This window comes from Ictidomys tridecemlineatus, chromosome 10, assembly GCF_052094955.1.
Source record: "Ictidomys tridecemlineatus isolate mIctTri1 chromosome 10, mIctTri1.hap1, whole genome shotgun sequence".
Lineage (NCBI taxonomy): Eukaryota > Metazoa > Chordata > Mammalia > Rodentia > Sciuridae > Ictidomys > Ictidomys tridecemlineatus.
Genome location: NC_135486.1, coordinates 33930766 through 33948500, shown reverse-complemented (window position 1 = coordinate 33948500; position 17735 = coordinate 33930766). Strand labels below are relative to the sequence as shown.

Below are 17735 nucleotides of genomic sequence, written 5' to 3'. Positions count from 1 at the left end.
GGAGGAAGGAAGGGAGAGTATCATCCCAGCCTTCATTAACAAGGATCCTGAAGCCAATGTCATTCTTATATTTTTAAAGGTAACATTTTTTTCCTCTAAGGAAAATTTCAGCATCTGGATACACTGTTACCTAGACATTGGGCTGATTCTCTTACCTTCCAATACTTCCTATTGAAACTATTGAGGTTTGAATTTCCATAATCCTCTTTAATTTTCAATAGCTCACACTTACTCTCTGATTGCTTCTTTTCATGGCACCCAGACCTTTTCAAGGCTGCAATATCTTCTCATATTTCTTTGAGGTTGCCACTTATTCAAACATTTCCTAGCTCTGTGTCATGGAATGCACCTGTAGTACCAGCTACTCAGGGTGCTGAGGCGGAAGGATCACTGGAGTTCAGGAGTTCAAGACCAGCCTGGGCAGCACAGTGAAACTATCTTGAAAAAAAGATAACATTTTCTTCCTGCAGCTAATAAGTCCATCGGATGCCTTTATTCATTGGTCTCTGTGTGCAAGGTTGCAAACAGTAGTCTCCTTTAGTGTGCGCAGCCTGTTGCCGTATGGTTGCCCTAAGGGACCTTGGAGACAGCCCCTTGCAGTGGATGTTCCCATCTTATACTGTTACCATCTAGGCTCCAGATAGTGCAGGTGGGAAGCTCCATGTTTAGCACCCGGGCTGGCCAAGTCATCCTGTCCCTGTAGACCAAGCTGCAGAACCAGGAGCTTGTTATCAAGGCTCTACCCAGGACCAGGTTCAAGTTCTCTGGCCACCAGAAGATCCACAACTCAAAGAAGTGGAGCTTTAGTAAGTTTACTGCAGATAAATTCCAAGACATAGTGGCCGAGAAGCAGCTCATCCCAGATTGTCGTGGGGTCAGATGCCTCCCCAGTCACGGTCCCCTGGACAAGCGGCAGGTTCTGAGTTCATGAAGGTTTCCACTGTGCTGCCGCTCTTTAATTTTTTTTTAAAATTTTTTTTAAGTCACTTTTTTATTTTGAAACAATTTTTAAATTTACAGAAAAGTTGCCAACATAGTATAGACAATTCCTCCATCTCCCTCATCCAGTTCCACCGTGTTGAAGAACAAGTTTCCAGGCAACTTTTTGTTAGTCATTATTATTAGAGCTTAGAGTTATATAGAGTAGTTGAGTTCATCCCGACAAACTCATCCACGCAGGGAGATCAATTTCCATTCAGGATCCCCCTTTTCCCTCTCATGCTCCCTACCCTCTCCCTTCTCCTCCCTCTACTAGACTTCCTTTCACTGGTCTATGAATTTGTCTTTGACTGGCTCTTTAAGTTATCTTACCCTTCCTTCCCCTTTCCTTTATTTTACTACAGCTTCCACATTTGGGACAAAATATGTGTCCTTTGAGTTTCTGAGTTTGGCTGATTTCACTTAGCATGATATTTTCCATTTCCATCCATTACCACGAAATGCCATCATTTCATCCTTTTTTAATGGCTGAGTAGAACTCCATTGTATAGGTACGCCACAATTTCTTAACCCACTCATCTGTTGATGCTGCTCTCTATTTTATTTTATTTATTTATTTTTTTTTGGTGCTGGGGATTGAACCCAGGACCTTGGGCATTTGAGGCAAGCACTCTACCACTGAGCTACAGCCCCAGCTCCTTTCCCTCCTTAATCTCGCCCACCAATCTATCTCACCTCTTGTCCACCTTTAAAAAGCCCCCCTGCCTTTTGTCTTCCCTAAATTCTCTCTTTTTCTTTCAGCGCGTCCCATTCCCATGTACTTGCCTCCTCATGTTAGGGGCTTTTTTCAAATCTGATTATCTTTGTCTTTTCAATTCAAGAGTACACCAGGCTAGTCAATGGGCAGACTTCATTTGGGCAGGGAGCCCATGTCACATGGAGGAGACCACAAGCCATAGAAGTGGAAGCCCTTCTTTGGGGCCATTGAACCCTCTGATGGGGGCTGGATCCCTGGCTGCCCTGTGTGTTGCCTGGGGATTGAATGTTCCCTATCATGTTGGCCAATCCTCCTTTAATCGGTCGTCATGTTTATGTCTGCTGCTTCCTCTCCACTATGAGACTCAGGGTGTCTGGGAGGCTTGAGCTCCCAGGGGTTCTGCCTTTTCTACTGTCCCCCTCCTGTCTGGGCCCACGGTCCTATTATGGTTTAGATCTGGAATTATCCCCTAAAGGCTCATATACTTATCGACTTGGTCCCTAATGCAGCCTGTCCAGAGGTGAGGGCTTTTAGGAAATGGTTAGATCATGAGGGCTCCAGTTCGGCAGTGGACTCATCCAGTTGATGGATTAATAATTTGAACAGATTATAGGAAGGGGGGACCTATTGGAGGAAGCAGGTCACCGAGCGCATGCCCTTGAAGGGTCACCTGTTCCAGCCGTGTCCTCGCTCTCCTGCCCCTGGGCTGCCATGAGTGGACAGCTCTCCTCTACCACGTCCTCCCACCATGATGCTCTGCCTCACCTCAGGGCCCAGAGCAGAGGAACCAGCCAGCCATGAAACCTCTGAAATCGTGAGCCAAAATAAACCTTTGCTGCTTTAAGTTGTTTGTGTCAGATGTTTCTGGTCCCAGAGATGACAAGCTGACAACACACCTCCGCTTACTTACTTCCTTGGTGACACCCCCCTCTCTCCCGGGCCCAGTTCCTACTTATTTGCTGAGATGTGTGTCCGCGGGTGGCCCCCTCCGGTGCTCTGAGTCCTTAGGGAGGTGTGCTTTTCTTCGTCCCTTTATTATCGTTTTAGTGGGGTCAGGGAGAGAGAGGGCAAATGCACGTGGCTGACCCTCTGGCTTTGAATGGAAATCTATTCCCTCCTGACCTGGGAGAATGAAACAAATGAGAATTTCACCATCATCATAAACGTCTCTACCCTTCAGAAAATGGAAGCTTCCAGAACCCGAGGGGCTCTTTCTTTCTCTGCTCGGCTGCTTTCGTTTCATCAGTGTCTTCGCCTGGGTTCATGTCAGATGCAGCTTCCTGGTTACCCTTGTCAGAGACCTCTGTGACCTCACCTCCAAATGCTCCTGTGTGAAGTCCACAGTGTTTCTTGAGCTCGTGGCTCCAGCTCCATCAACTGCCCTTGTCCAGGGGTTCTGTCCCACTGGTAGCACCAGGCGAGCTTCTTCTGTCCTATGGCAGGAGCCTCCTAACTGGGTCCTTCCTACCCTCCCTTAATCCATCCTTTCAGGTTCTAACTTCAGACCTGATTATGTCTCAAATTTATGTCAAAACAGAGACATTTTAAAGCAATGAGCATCCTCTTTGGAGGGCTATTTGACAATATCCATCAAAATTGCGACTGTATGGGGCTGGGGATATAGCTCAATTGGTAGGATGCTTGCCTCGAATGCACAAGACCCTGGGTTCAATCCCCAGCACCAAAAAAAAAAAAAAAAAAAAAAAAAGCAACTATTTGGACCCTTTGACCTACAGTTCTACTTCTATGGAGTTATCCTGGGATAGGGCTGTACATGTGCAAAATGGTGCATGTACAGTTTTAATTATTGCAGCACTCTTTATAGAAGCAAAAGGTAGTAGACAATCCAAATAACTATTACCAGGCAGTTACTAAATAAAAGTAGAATGCATATAATAGATTACCTATGGAGTAACAAAAATGAGAAAATTCTTTACAAATTGATAGGAAATAATATCTAAGATTAAGTAAAAGCAGAATGATACAGAATAAATGGCTAATACTTGTGTAACATTGTCATAAAAGAGGGAGAAGATAAAATGTTTCTTTGCTTGTCTGTGCATAAAGTCCCTAGAAGCATCTATTGAGTCGAAAGAGGTGAAGTAGATGGTGGAGATGATGGGAAAGGGGTCTTCTTACTGCATATGCTCTTGTATCTTTTGAATTATGGAGCACATAATTGTATTGTCTATTTAAATTAATAAATACAATTTAAAACTCTTTAGTTTTTTAAAAAACATATACCAAATGTTTAACATTTTTAAATAATTTGTATATTAAGCTGTATATGCTCTGAACTCAGAATATATGCATAAATATCTTTTTTTTTTTTTTTTGGTGATACTAGGGATTGAACCCAGGGCACTCTATTGCTTAGCTATGTCCCTAGTCCTTTTATTTTTCATTTCAAGTCAGGGTCTCACAACACTGCCCACACTGGCCTCAAACTCTCCATCCTCCTGCCTCAGCCTCCTGAGTTGCTGGGATAATACTCATATTCTAATATAGGTTAAGTGTGCCTTAGTTAAGATGCTTGGAACCAGATGTGTTTCAGATTTCAGATTTTTTTTTAAATATCTGCACATATGTAATGAGATATCCTGTGGATGGGACCCAGATCTAATTGATATATCATGTACACTTTATACACATAGCCTAAAAGTCTTTTTTTTTTTAATTGTTTTGGTGCTAGGGATTTGACCCAGGGCATTGCACATGTGAAGCACGTGCTCTACCACTGAGCTGTACTCCTAGCCTGAAGGTAATTTTATACAGTATTTTTAGTGCACCTGCATTTTGACTGCAACCTGTTGTGTCAGGTCAGGTGTGGAATTTTCCACTTGGGAGGGTCACATTGGTGCTCTAAAAGTTCCAGATTTTGGAGCATTTTAGATTTTTAGATTAAGGATGTTCAACCCGTGAAGCATCATTTTTAAATATGAAATATGCATTTTGCTATATTGATATGCCTTGAGGGGCTGGGAGTGTAGCTCTCTGGTAGAGCACTTGCCTAGCAACACATCAAGGTCCCGGGTTCCATCACCAGCACTGAAAAAAAAAAAAAAAGAGTGTTGTGCCAGTGAGCTGCGCTCCCAGCCCCTGTAGGCATATGAATGAGTATGTGCAGTACGTGTCGTACCTGTAACACAGGTACTCTTTTACTGTGTATGGTGCTGGGGATCAAATCAGGGCCTTGAACTTTTGAGGCAAGTGTTCTACCACTGAGTTATACTCCAAGTCCCTTTTTGTCTGTTTATTTTTGAGATGGGTGTCTCAAACAAAGCCTGTTCCCAGGTTGGTCTTGAACTCCCAGGCCCAAGCCATCCTCCTGCCTCAGCCTCCTGATCAGGTGACATTCCAGGCACACGCCACCACGCTGGGCTCCTTGAACTCTAATCAATGTGTCTATAAGAGAATCTGAAAGCAAAACCTCAAAATACTCATGCACAGTGGTTTTTTATGGGTAATTGGCATAGGAGTTATTTAGCTTTTCTTCCTTATCTTTTTTTCTGTTTTTCCTCCAATTTTTATTTTTTTTTTAATGAAAACTGCTTCTAATAGTCAGTAAAAAGAATGACATGCACTTCTGTCTCCTGCTGTCTACAGGATAAAGCTCTGTCTCTGACATGTGGAGGCCCCTGCTTGCATCCCCATCCTCTTCTCCCCTCCTTCCCCAGCCTCCCGACAAGGGAGGACCTGTCGTCCTAGAGCGGGGTCCCTCACTGGTTTTCCCTGATCCTGCAGAAATGCAACCCAATCTTCATGTCTTGTTCAAATATCACCTCTCCCTTGTACCCAGGAACAAACTGCTTCCTGCTGGCCTGGACTTCCCTGTGTGAGACCTGGTCATGTGAGTCATTGTACCGCCAGGTGTAGGCCAGGCCCTGGCTCGCACCAGGTCCTCCCAGGGGTTCCTCCAGCTCTGCAAGTGGGTGGAGGAGTCTTCACTTGGTGCCTCCTTTCTAGGTCTGTCAGTGTCTGGGTTGTGATCTTGGTGCTCTGCCGAATGTGGCTGCCTAATATCCTTGCTCCCTCCATGCTGGGGCCTCTACCTAGCAACATTCTTTTGTTTGGGGAGGGTTGTTGGGGATGGAACCCAGGGCCTTGCACATAGTAAGCCTCTACCACTGAGCTACACCCCCAGCCCTGCCCTGCTGCCCCCCACTTTTAAAATACTGAGTTTGCTTGACAATCTAGGCAAAGAGTCCTTTTTCCATGGCGCTGGGGACAGAACCCAGGGCCTTGGGCTTTACTACTGAGCCACACTCTTAATGGCTTTCTTCAGCAGAACAGCATCTTCCAGATCCATGGTGGGCACGGATCGTCCCCCAGTGGTCTAGCCCGAGTGAAGTGGGCTCCCCAAGGGTGACTCCCTGGGGAGAGGGCAGGGAGGAGAAATCTCTGGAGAAAGTGGGGCGGGGAGGCTGGCTAAGCACTTTGGCCCCCAAAAGATTTCCACAACCCACCCAGGAGTCTTCCCAACCATCTTGTCCCCTTCCCCATTCAGGGGGAAATGGGGCAGAAGGGGAGGACACAGGAGCAGGGGGGTGACTGCAGCCAGACCCCACTCCCGCCTGGCTGCTTCTCTGAAGGAGTGGACACTGTCCTTGCCTCTTAGCCAACTCACACAGAACACAGCTGGTGGAGAATTCCGATCCTTCCCAGGTTCTCAGAGTACAAAGATCCAGTGAGTCACAACCTGCTCCCGCCTGGTCTCTCTCCCCAGCCCAGCCCTCAATTCATGCCGAAGTGGAACCTGAGGAACCCAAGGAAACGGAAGCTCTGACTTAAGAGGCACTGGTGAGATGCTCCCCTAACCCACAGCTGCTGCCTCATCCCGATTCTGATTCCCAGGAACGTTTACCAAGAGCAGAAATCCCAGCCTGAGAACTAGGACTCCTGGTTCCATTTTCAGCCTCGCCTCCAGATCAGGGCAACCAGGGCTGACCTTGGCCATGGCAGGCACACCTCCCTTCACACACTAACAGGAAGTGACCTGTGAAGTTAAGACTATTAAAAGGCTCTCCCACACTCCAAATCCTTCCATTAATAAGCAATCATGGCTGATACTCAGTGAATACTTAATCTGAGTACTTTCCTGGGTTAAGGAAATGGGTCGTTTATATTTCTGTTTTACACACAAGGAAATTGAGGCACAGAGAGGCAAAGTGGCCCAAGTGGCTCAGCTAGCAAGTGGCTCCAGAGCCATGCCCATGACCACGAGGCTGTCCTGCCAGGGGTATACTGCTTTCTGCAGAGTTCTGCAAGCTATACCCTGACCCCTGACATCCTTGAGCCTCTGAGGGTGCCCTGTGCCACCCCATCTGGGTCCAGGGTCATGACTCTGAGCCCTAACTATGTCACTTCCAAGCCAGCCCTTGACTCCCCAAATGGAATGCAGAGGGCCTAAGCCAGTGTAAAGCTTCTGGGAACCCCCTGTTGCATTACCAAAAACATATCAGACAGTGAGCTTCCTGTTCCCTCAGGGCCCATTCATGCGCTCTCCACCCAGGTCTCTGCAGGATGCTCCAGGTGAGCCAGATTCTCCTCCTTAGGCATGTGAGGAATTGGGACTCAAGGAGGTTAAGTCAGTCACCCAGCATCAGCGTGGCCAAGCCAGGTTCAAACCCAAAACTCTACGTGCCATGTGCAGCTCTCCTTCCACCAATCCATCACTTCACCCCAGGGATTCCCATTAAAAGCTGTAGCTTTGGGGGACCAGGGGTGTAGCTCAGTGGTAGAGCACTTGCCCACTATGTGTGAGTGCCTGGATTCAATCCCCATACCACCAGCACGCGCGTGCACGCACACACAACTTGTAGCTTTGGGATCCTACTGGGATCCTTAACCTCAGGACCCACAGTCATGCCATCCTAGTCTTATTCTTTCCCAAACTTTTGTTTGCTACAGGGTTGCCTGGGAGAGTACTTCCAAGGCAGATTCCCAGAGTCTACCCTCAGAGATCTTGACCTGGAGGTCTGGGCTGGGGTCCAGGATGTTCATTTTTAGCAAACCTCTGACAATTCTAAAGGAGGAGGTTCCTGGTGGGCTCAGCTCTGAGAAAACTGCTCACAAGCCATCTTGGAGGTGTCTGCCCCGGATCTTACTCCTGACAGGCGTCTACAGACACCTAAGGATGAATGAGTGTCTCTTCATTCCTGATTTTGTTGTTCAGGTCTCTCTCTTGTGGGTTTACAATGTTAAAAAGCTCAGTAGCTTTTCTAGATGGCAGATCAGTCCTTTTTGATTTCGGGGGGCCAGGATGCTTCTCCTGGATTGACTTGCCTGGGCAAGGAGAAGTGCAGGGAGAGGGCCAGTTCCTGAGGGCGGCAGCAGCCTGGTCTGACAAGCTTCCCACCAGGTTGCTGCTCTCTGGCTAAGGTCCTAAAACAGACAGGGACTCACCTGTGACTCAGTCACTTCAGATCCACCTGTGCATTTAGCAAAAATGCAGATTTCAGTCCCCACCCTGACTTAGTGGATTAGAATGGAGGAGAAGGGACAGAGCCCAGAAATTTGCAGTCTTAGCCAGCACCCAGTCATAAGTATGCCCTGGAATGTTTGAGAAGCGCTGTAGAATGTGGGATTTGGAGTAGCACAGACTAGGGCTCTGCCACAGAGTAGCTGTGCGGTCTGGAACTATCCCTAACCTCGGTGAGACTCAGTTTCCTGGTGTATCAGCAGTGAGGCTGTTTATGGGTTCATTGGTCTTGCTGTGGGACTAGTCAACCCTGAAAAGTACACAAAGCCCATGGAAGGAGGAAATCTACCCAGACACACCCAGCCTGGTGATAAAGAGGTGCATATTTAAATACCTTTTCTGGGAGGGAAGAGTCTTTGCCAATTAAGGACACTGAGCCTTTCATGCCCAGTGGCAAATCCTGAGCTGTTTCAAAACAATTTCTATTTCCCTTTCCTCTGGGCTCCATTCAGTAGAACTATTAAAGGTGGTTGGATCCTTTTCCACCTGAGGTGTGAGCCACCCCAAGTTGGGATGTAAGTGTTGTAAATAAATACAATATTGGTTCCCTCTATGCCCACAGCTGGGCGTCTGCCCACCAGTCCTGGGCTCAGGCTCCAGGACCCCTCCACTTCCCATTGCCAAACCCCTCCCTGGGTGGCAGGCACAGTCTAAGAGTTCTGCTTGGCAAATCTTGGCTTGCCGACGTTCCTGGGACCCTGATCCATAAAGTGGGCCGAGTGTCCAAGCCCTACTTCTCCTCGGCTTTCCCAGTATGGCTGATCCAGAGCTTTTGAAAAGCTTCCGCTATTCCTAATGGCTCCATCCCTCTCCGGAAACTTTCCCCAGTTGTGCTATGAGCTTGCCAGGCGACTTGGTGACGTCCTGCTCTCTGCACACACAAGGGACAGGGGCAGAACAATGCCCCGGAGGAAAAACATCCCGCCTGTCCACAAGCTCACATCCTCCTGGGACCCCACCCAGCACACATGGGGCTCCCAGAGGAGAGCGGAGGGGCTGGAGGACAGCGGGGACAGGGAGGGGTGGAAGCACAGACAGATCCCCCCCAGCTGGGCAGCATTCTGAACCGGCCTGGGGAGGCAGATTAGAAGTCCATTCTGTTTATTCTGGCTCTCCTGCCGGCCCTGGGGCCACCGCTTACAGCCCACAGTAGAAGGATTAAACCTAAGCTGGCCAACAAAGCAGTTCTGAGAGAGTGACTGAGGGTCACAGGGCGAGGCCGGCAGGCGTGGCTGGTGCAGGGTTTGCTCAGCTAACCATGCGCAAGGTGTTCAAACTCTCGGGGTCTCCGTTTCCACATCCGTCTAATGGGGTAATTATATGTGCCCTGTTTCCCTCTTGGAATGTTTTCAAAGCAAAATGGGCGACTATGCATGAAAGCACCTCAGTCATTATAAAGGCATTACTTGGTTACCGAGTGGCATTATTACTCTAACAAAGCATTGTGGGGTGCACACCTACAGAAGGTCACAGCCAAGAATGAGAAGGCATGTCGCCCTGAGCCCAGGCAGCTTACCACCTAAGCCCAAGAAAGAGACCTTCCAGACACTGAGCGCCTGCGCATACAAGTTCAGACTTTCTAGAATTTCTGTCTAGAATTTCTTGATAGTCTGGTTTGGGGCAGGGATGATGGATTGGAGGATTTACTTAGAAGTGATAATTGTTTCTGAAGTAAGCTCTGATTTTATTTAGACTGTATGTAATTGGGTGGTCTTTTGGGCAATGGCAGTAAGAAGCCAGCTCAAGTCCCCATGGCCCTTGGCACCAGCCTTGGTGGGATACCAATGGGTACCCACAGAACTGAGCACCTAAGGGAGTATTTGTGGGGTTGGTCAAGGGGGGCTTCCTGGAGCGGGGTAGTTTGAGATGTGTTTGAAAGAAGGAGAAGGAAGTGACTCTTATAAAACACAAGTGAGGGGCTGGGGGTGTAGCTCAGGGGCAGAGGCTTGCCAAGCCTGTGTGAGCTGGTGGGTTCCACTCCCAGCCCGGCCACACAATCAAACACTACAGTGGATATAAAGAGGATATTCCGAGGACATCTAGGGGCCACTTTCATTGTAGGGACAGGAGCCCACTTGGCCAAGGCCCAGTGGGCTATAACTGGGCTGGAGAGGGTGCATCGGGAGAGGTGGAAGGGGAAGACCAGGCAGACTCTAGAAAACACAAAGACTTGAAGGGGGAGGCAGCTTCCGGGGACGGAGGGTGGTAGTCTAGTAGTAAGACTGGGAGTTCGAGGACGGGCACCAAGGGTCCTCAGCACCTTGCTGAGGAGTGGGCACAGCTTCTTAGAGACGACAAAGGGACAAGTAGCAAGATGTCCTGAAGCTGCTCTCCACAGCTCCCCTGCAACCTGGAAATACCTGGGGATCAGGGAGGTGGACAGTAGAATATGGAAACACCTGGAAATAATATGAGGTTACCCTGCGACTGTAAATGGGCACTCAGTCTATAAAGTGGTCTGAGTTGAAGGGAGCGGGGTCTGCGGGGTGCTAGCTGTGGCAGGGAAGGGAGGAGAGGAACCAGCAGGGCAGGGTGGGTTCCAGTAAGTCCCTAATGTAGCAGATGTTTCGTGTTTATGCTTTTATTCCTGTTTGCCTTCCCACCCATGACCTCGAGGTGGAGGTCCAATTCCGTTTAGGAGGCTGGCAGGGGCGGAGGGCAGGGAGGCCAAGGAGACAGAAGGAGCAGGTTCTTTGGGAAGCCGTTTACACCCTCTGGGATTGTGGCTCCCTCTGTGATTACCGCTTTCTGCATCTGTGAAATGCAGATAAGGGTGCCGCTCAGAGCCAGTCTTGTTATTATTTCTTCAGTTGGCTCTTCTCTCCCTGACCAGAACAAGTTCCCGGAGGAGACAACACCGTTCACTGATTTCTGGATCTCCGGTGTTTCAGGCTGGTTTGGGCTAAGAAGATTTTTAATCAATGTCTATTAAATTAGATGTTTGTAATCACCCTACCTAACACATATATTTATCAGGATAAGGGGCACCAGAATTCCCAAACTCTGGTGACAGTTTGGGAGGATAAGTGGCTCTTCACAGACAGAAGGGGTTTGATCCACTCCTGTCCCCCATGTCACCCCTGCCCTTCTAGGAAGCGACATTTGATCTCTGGTCACCACCCTCAAGGTGAAGTAAGTCTATGATGCCTGCTTCTATCCTGGGGGCAGAGACTAACAGCTGACACCTATGCAGAGCTTTCTGTGTGTCCAGTAAATTCCAAGGGCTTTCCCTGTGCTAACTCCTCTGATCTCCAGGCCCAACCCATGAGCACCCTGCTTTGCAGATGAGGGAAACTGAGACCTTCAGAAGCCACAATCCTCCATGTTATGTATAACTATAATGCACTAAGAAAATAAAAACGTGTAACATTTGATGTCTGCAGCCCTACCACCTGAACGTGCCTGATCTCATCTGATCTTGGAAGCTAAGCAGGGTCGGACCTGGTTAGTACTTAGATGGGAGACCACCCAGGGAGAAGTCCGTTAGGTGGCTATGGTCACACACTCAGAACACAGTGGTGTTCAAATGCAGGCGAGACAGCCTGTTCCTGGGCTCCACTCCTGACCTCCACACTGCTCCGCTGTTGCTTGTAAATTCCACCCTTGCCTCCTCTCTTATACCTGAGCCCTTTATTCAGTGGGACATGTGGTTCAAGGTGCAGAGCCACATGTGGCTGAGGATAAGGCTCAAGGTGTCTATCTGAGGAAGGAAGCAGTACCAGGCCCTAACCCTGGCCCCATGTCCTCTTGCCTGGGTGGCCCTCCGACCCTTATCAACTCGAGGGTTAGGATTTAATCTGGCTCAAAGCCAGCATCGGGGCTAAGGGGATGACCCCAGCCTCCTGGATCCAGGGTGCTTATGTGCCCAGAACCAAGGTTTGCCATATTCCTCTCAGCTTCTCCAAGAGATGTGTCTTGTTTGCCAGGTACAGCTTGCTGCCTTACATGGCAAAGAGGACAGATTCAAGGAACAGGATCAGACCGGGAGCAGATCTGACGACCCCTTCTTCAGAAAATTGGTATGACTTGCCAGGAACAGGGGTGCTCCTGAAATTCCCATAAGTGATCTCCCTGCCTATGCTTGAATGCTCCTGGGGATGGAGGCCTCACTACCTTAGGAGAGTGATCCACACTGAGCAACACCTGTGACCTCATGGTTTTTATCACAAATCCTTCCGCGTTTACTTTTCTAGACACATTTAAAGTGCTGTGAAGACAAAACCCTGAACTGAGGTCATCTTTTTAAAAAACTCTGGCAAAATCTTTTAAGTAGAATGTATAGAATACATTCTTGCTGATTGAGATCTTATCATGAATGAAGAATGAAAAATTTTAAGGATCTTCAATTTTAATTCCAGGACTGGGATCCCCAGGGAGGGGGGAAGCAAGAATTTCTGTAGTGGATGCAGAAGGGAAGTTAATGTGTAATGATATTAAGTTGATCCTTCTGAACATTCTCCTTTGAATCTGCACAACCTAGTGAGATAGTTCCTCCCCTCCCTTCCCTGCAACAGCTAGCACCCTGCAGACCCCGCTCCCTTCAACTCAGACCACCATTCAAAGGAGAATGTTCACAACAATGTGAACATTCTCCTTTGAATCTGCACAACCCAGTGAGAAAGGTGTTACAAAGAAAGAAACTGAAGCACAGAGAGGGTAAGTAACATGCCCATGATGACTCAGCAAGCAAGAGAAGTGAGATTTGAATCATGGTCTGTGTGATTTTGGAATCTGGTGTTGTGTCCCTGAATGTGCAAAACTTTCCCCCAGGAATCCAGGGTCCAGCCAATCCCTTCTCAGGGAAAACATAGATGGTTTCAAAAGTATCTGGAAAAATAAAAAAAGCTTTGTAGATTTTAATTTTTTTTGTGTGTAGTTTTGTTTGTTTATTTGTTTTTGGTGTTTGCAGTGCTGGGGATGGAGTCCAGGGACTTGGTGCATGCTAGGCAAGTGCTCTACCACTACCACTGAGCTACACCCCCGCTGGGTAGATTTTAGAAGAATGACTAATGGACAACTCCCGATTTCCCAAAGATCCGAGAGCTCACCAAAAGGAGGAAAGACCACATCCTAAGCCACACTGATTGAGACTCTGAGCTCTAGGAGTAGACAGGGCCAAGTCTGGGTCAAATTTACATCCCGCGTCCTGAAGACAGAGCCTGGCAGGTAGTCTGGAACCATCTGATGGAGACTGAGGAAATAAAGAGGGAGAAGCTCAGGAGACAGGAAGATGAGAAACTGGGGAGAGAAGCTTCTAGCCCAGAAAGGAGTAGAGGCAAATGATGACAGTGTCAGGAAGGCAGGTGACACCGTCCACCGGGCTGGGGCAGAGCACCTCAGGCCCACTTGGCTGCTGCCACGATGCCCCAAGTCATGTGTTGACACCACCAGGAAGCGGAGCAGAGTGCAGGAGAAAGAGTGGCATCAAGACCTGCTCAGGGGCTGGGGATAGAGCTCAGTTGGTAGAGCGCCTGCCTCGCATGCACAGGCCCTGGGTTCCATCCCCAGCACCACACACACAAAGAGGTACTTGTTCAGGGATTTGAGGCCAGGGTGGACAGAGAGGAACTGTAAAAAGTTTTCCCCAGGGAAGAGGCTGGGTTGTTATTACTTATTTACTCATGCAAGAGGTGCGGGGGGTGGGGTTCTCCCCTTGAATTGGTCTCCCAAGGAACTGGGACTTCAGGCGCCCGCATGCCTGGCTGGGTCAGGTTGTTGATCTCGTGGTCTGAGTGTTACTCAGGACCACTCATTGTAGTACCTACTGCCCCACAGGAGGAGGAAGAGGAGGGAGGGAGGGAGGAAGAAGAGGGAGGGAGGAAGGGAGGGGAGGGGAGAGAGAGAGAGAGAGAGAGAGAGAGAGAAGAAGAAGAAGAAGGAGGAGGAGGAGGAGGAGGAGGAGGAGGAAGGAAGGAAAGGAGAGGCGAAAACCTTGGGTGAAGATGGAATTGGCCAAGTAGCATCTGTGATTCCATCAGTGCTGCTCCAGGCCCCCTCCATCCAACTTGTCACCAACAACAAGGTGACAAGTTGGCACACAGAAGGATCAATTTAATATCATTACACATTAACTTCCCTTCTCCATCCACTACAGAGATTCTTGCTTTCTTGTCTGGAGCTGGACACTGCCCATCAGAACTGACACTGCACAGAGTGCCAGAGTGGTTAGAGCAGGACCAGGGGTCCCCACTGCCCAATCCTGCCTCTTTGGTTGGTGGCTGGTAAGAGGCCTACAGGATCCAGAGGAGGGACTGGGTGATTAATGGTAGGAGGCACTTGTGGGATGGGGGGACAGTGACTTTTGTCTTAACTCTTAGTACCTACTGGCTACCCACCAGGCATGCTTGTAGGCAACCAGAAGACAAAGGTGCTGTTCCAAGTCCCTGGGGATCCAGATGTGTGTCCTCCAAGCAACTAAAGAGGTGGAGCATCAGTGCCAGCCCCGACCCCACCCCAGGCAGCGGGATTGGTGCAAAACACGCCGCTACTTAGGAAGGCAGACCTGGGACCAAACCTCCACCTTACTGTGTGGCCAGGAGAGTCACCTAACCCCAGAGCCCTGGCTACCTCCCCTGGGAAATGGGATGGCAGATTCCACCTCATAGTGACACACTGCTTCCCTCCCACTATGCCGGATACACTTCTGCTAATAGCCCAGAGGGGGTCCTCCCTTGCCCACACAGCACCATCCAAATGGGGGCCCCCATCTCCTGAGCTTTTAAAAGCAGGTCCGTAGTTTCCATTTCAGACTGAGATCCAGAGCCCTTACCATGGCCTGCAGGACTCTGCATAATCAGGGCTGCACATCAGGGTCATCTGGGGACCAAACCCAGGACATTGTGCATCTAAGTATGCACTTGAACACTGAGCTATAGCCCTAGCCCCAGATGCGGAGTGGGGGGGGGGGCATTGTGGGAATCTATTAAAAACTATTGATGGCTGACATCTGGTCTCCCACTGTTAAAAACTGATTGAATCCAGCGCAGCTGCTGAAGCCAGCTATCTCTAAGTCTTGGTTTTTTTTTTTTTTTTTTGGTACTACGGATTGAATCCAGAGGTGCTTAATCCCTGAGCCACATCCTCAGCACCCCCCCTTTTTAAGTTTGCAACAGGGTCTTTATAAGTTGCTGAGGCTGGCTTTGAACTTGGGATCCTCCTGCCTCAGCCTCCTGAGTCACTGGGATTATAGGTGTGGGCCACCACACCTGACTCAATAAGTCAGAGGCATATATGGTCCAACCCTCTTGCTGCTCCGCAATGTCTTTCCAGTCTCACCTTCTCTTGCTCCTAGCTTATAGCCAGCAGGTGCTTCTCTCACCTTCTCTGTGCTGGAATATTCCTGAGTGTCCTCCTGGCTCCCTCCCTTACAAGTCATAACACCCCCAGATTCTACCAGAGGGGCCCCAGGCCATGTTAGTACATCAGCCCTCCACACTGCACCCTGACATCTGCTGACCCTGCTTGATCTTCTGGAACTTCCAATCCCTTGGCACGCCTTGTGTTGATTTGGGGAATGTCTTCCTTCTCCACTTGAACTTGGGCTCCATGGAGCAGGGACTCGGCGACTTGTTCACCATTCATCCTCAGCACCTGGCACTCTGCCCGGAGGAGAGTGCTTGACAAAATTTGTCACAAGCAAGGCCATTTTTACTAGCAGGACTGAGATTCTGGAAGGCAAGCTTGGAGTGTCCTGCACCTGTGTCCTCAGGTTCAGGCACTGAGGCTGTGACCAATTTATGGTGCTGACGATTGGCTCTGGAGACAGGGTTTAGGGGCATGCCCCGGAGTCACACCTGGAAGTGAAGGACCTAGGGAAGGTGGAGGTGGGAAGATGGGTCAAAAGGGCCATGCTGCTGCAAGGAAGAAGGAAAGGAAAAGGTCTCACAATAGTGCCCAGTACAGGGCTGGTCCTGCCAAGTGGGGGGCACTGTGAAAGGGAAGGCCGGTGGGAGGGACCAGGCTTTCCTGACCCATCCTAGGAACAGATGGCAAAATGAACCCAAAAGGGACAATGGCTCACCAGAGGGTGCTTATAGCCAGGGACTCCAACCGATGGGCAGACTCCTGTTTCCAAGAGTTTAGTAGCTTGCGATCCTCCTGTCTTAGTCACTGGGATTACAGGTGTTCACTGCTGCCCCTGACTTTAAGCTGAATTTGGGACAACCAGATGAAACCTATCTATTAAGCACCTGTCCCATGCCAGACACCGTGCCTAGGCTTGTCTCATTGATTTGCACAATATCCCCTTTCTCTCTGCTTTGCCCGTGACAGTAGGCCCCCAGAGGTTAAGTGATTTGCCCCAGGTCTGTGTGCCACTCCAGCCCTTGGTCTTCAAGGAGAGGAAGAGCACGCAGGAGAGATGAAGATGGTGCAGAGGGCCACAGGTGACATTGGAAAGTGATTGTCAGGCGCTGGGTCTGTGGCTCAGCGGTAGAGCACTTGCCTAGCACGTGTGAGGCACTGGGTTCCTTCCTCAGCCCCACATAAAAATAAACAAATAAAAGAAGGGCATTGTGTCCACCTACAACTTGAGACAAAAACTGAGGGCACCAGGACCTGGGGCAGGGTTGTGCCTCGATCAGTCCTTGGGGAGCCCAGGGGCAGCTCCTGCAGCCCTTCAGTCACTCGGACCCCTTTCACTCCCAAATTCAGCTCCCTTCTTCTTGAGAGCCATCATTTTTACCCTGGAAGTCTTCAAGCACCTGCCACACACAAGACCTGTTGTGAGCATGTCCCACAGGGTCCTGTCCCACAGCCTTCTAGGACAGAAGCTTCTGATGGCTCCAGATGGACACTAGGAATCCTCAATATATCTCCACAGCTGCAGCAGCAAGAACAGCTGCCCCAGGAAGACTGAAAGATGTAGGTGCATCTGCGTGCAGAAGGTTGCCATGTCCCCTGGCCACACAGTGGCCTCCAGGTGCTCCAGCACAGCAGCATGCTCAGGCTCTTCCTCGCATTTGCTTGCTGCCTGTGGCCCTCTGCACCGTCTTCATCTCTCCTCCTGCGTGCTCCTCCCCTCCCTGAAGACCAAGGGCTGGAGTGGCACACAGACCTGGGGCAAATCACTTAACCTCTGGGGGCCTACTGTCACGGGCAAAGCAGAGGGAAAGGGGATACTGTGCAGATCAATGAGACAAGCCTGGGCACGGTGTCTGGCATGGGGCGGGTGCTTATTAGACAGGTTTCGTCTGGTTGCCTTCAAATTCAGCTTAAAGTCAGGGGCAGCAGTGAACACCTGTAATCCCAGTGACTAAAACAGGAGGATCTCAAGTTCAAGGCCAGTTTGGGCAACATAGCCTGAGACCCCATCTTAAAAAATAAAAAGGGCTGGGGATATGTATCAAAAGAAAAAAAAATCAGCTTAAAGCCTCCACTCTGATCCCCCAGTCCCCTCCCAGTAAGCACTAATTGTCTGAGGTCTGGTCGGGTCCTACACTTTGGTATCTAGCTGCCTAGGACAGCTGAAGAGGCCTAGTGTCGTGGAATTGGTGCTGGGCAGAAATCAAGCCCACCCTGCCCCTGACTTTTGTGGCCTGAGAAGACATCAACAGCCTC

At 49.5% G+C, this 17735-nt stretch overlaps 1 protein-coding gene and 1 pseudogene across 4 annotated transcripts in view; one reads left to right on the top strand and one right to left on the bottom strand.

The window, feature by feature from the left end:
- Positions 1 to 464: 464 nt before the first annotated feature.
- LOC120887706 (small nucleolar RNA SNORA70) lies at positions 465 to 592 on the top strand (annotated as a pseudogene).
- A 10150-nt stretch (positions 593 to 10742) lies between these two features.
- Positions 10743 to 17735, bottom strand: part of Cdk18 (cyclin dependent kinase 18) — a 34258-nt gene continuing 27265 nt past the window's right edge. The window contains exons 17-18 of one of the 4 annotated variants that reach the window (XR_013426490.1): positions 15634 to 15985; positions 10743 to 13368 (exon numbers count right to left, since the gene is read on the bottom strand). The gene's annotated coding sequence lies outside the window, so the exon portion shown is untranslated. Of the gene's footprint in view, positions 15986 to 17735 lie in introns of all 4 variants that reach the window. The other 3 variants (XR_013426491.1, XR_013426492.1, XR_013426489.1) reach the window with 3 other exon arrangements.